At 43.5% G+C, this 1,310-nt stretch overlaps 1 pseudogene; it reads right to left on the bottom strand.

The window, feature by feature from the left end:
• LOC102239578 overlaps positions 1 to 970 on the bottom strand; it is a 3,211-nt pseudogene extending 2,241 nt beyond the window's left edge.
• Positions 971 to 1,310: the final 340 nt, after the last annotated feature.

Here is a 1,310-nt window from a genome sequence, read left to right as displayed (position 1 = left end):
AGGAGTGGTGAGAGTGGGCATCCCTGTCTTGTTCCTGTTTTTAGGGGAAATGGTGTTAGTTTTTGTCCATTGAGTATGATGTTGGCTGTGGGTTTGTCATATATGGCTTTTATTATGTTGAGGTATGATGGAAATTTATTTTAGTGCAGAAAATACTGCACTCCTTTTTCGTTATCTTATGAAAAATTCAAGTTTTGTTTTTATAACCAAAAAACCATTATATAATATTTGCTGACAGTGTCTCCTCAATGGGACCTATTGAGTGCAAGCCGTGGAACGCGAGCGTGCTGCCGGGGTGCGGCTGCCCTGGCTCAATGCTGTGCAGGAGTCGGGAGCTGTTTGGTGAGTGAAGGAGTCGCCCAGGAGAGCAGACACTATCACAGCTCTGGTCTTAATTATGTACACAGGAACGTGTAGAACGCGAGAACGGTGAAAGGAACGACACCAAACGTTAGAGAAGTATTGCAGGATACTCTCAGTACTTTTCCTTTACCATTTCCACATTTTAGGAAACTTCCCTGTAGCTGTGATCTTTCTGATCACCCAGCGGATCTCGTCTTGAATGGCTTTCTGAGACTCTTCTCTGGGTGCACTGTCATCTCTGGCCATCTTGTCACACTCAGTGTCAAACTGCCACCTTTCAAGGACCTCCCCACTTTCAGTATTCAAGATGACCGCCACCAGCTTCTGCACTGAGCACTTGTACAACCAATCTTTCAGTTGTTCCACCACATTGGTTAGGTGTTTCGTGAGCTCGGGATCAGTGGTTACAAGCAAGGTGAGTCCATATTTCTGCACTCCAGTGAAGGTTCCAGATGGATAAATGCCACGCTGATAAAAAAATCCTATCGATGCCAAATGAGAAGAACTCGGCCACAATGTCGGCGCTTCCACGCAGGGTGATGCCCTGCGCCTGGGACAGCTGCGGCACACGGTGCGCGCCCACTGCGCGGGAGACCGCACCTGCCATCCGCAGGGCTCCTTGAGTAAAGTTTTATCCCACGTACAGTTACTATATCTCTCATGGGCAGTATTTTCTTGTTGATTCTGCTATTTTTGACTATCGATTTCCCTACTAACACCACATCTTGCTTGGCACACATACAAAATCTTCTATTTAGAATAAATAAAATTTAATTTAAAGAAACAATAGAACTTGGACATTTTATTTCTCTATTTTTTTATTAGATTCTTTAAAGAAAAAAATCTTATTTTGGGGTTAGCAAAATGATTTTTAAATCTCATTGAAATATCTGATACCCAATTTACATTTACTGGTTACCACTCCTGTGGTGGTAGGTTTCTCAACC

This window comes from Myotis brandtii, unplaced genomic scaffold, assembly GCF_000412655.1.
Source record: "Myotis brandtii unplaced genomic scaffold, ASM41265v1 scaffold77, whole genome shotgun sequence".
In the NCBI taxonomy this organism is placed as follows: Eukaryota; Metazoa; Chordata; class Mammalia; order Chiroptera; family Vespertilionidae; genus Myotis; species Myotis brandtii.
The sequence above is the reverse complement of the archived record's forward strand: the minus strand, read 5'-3'. Positions and strand labels throughout refer to the sequence as shown.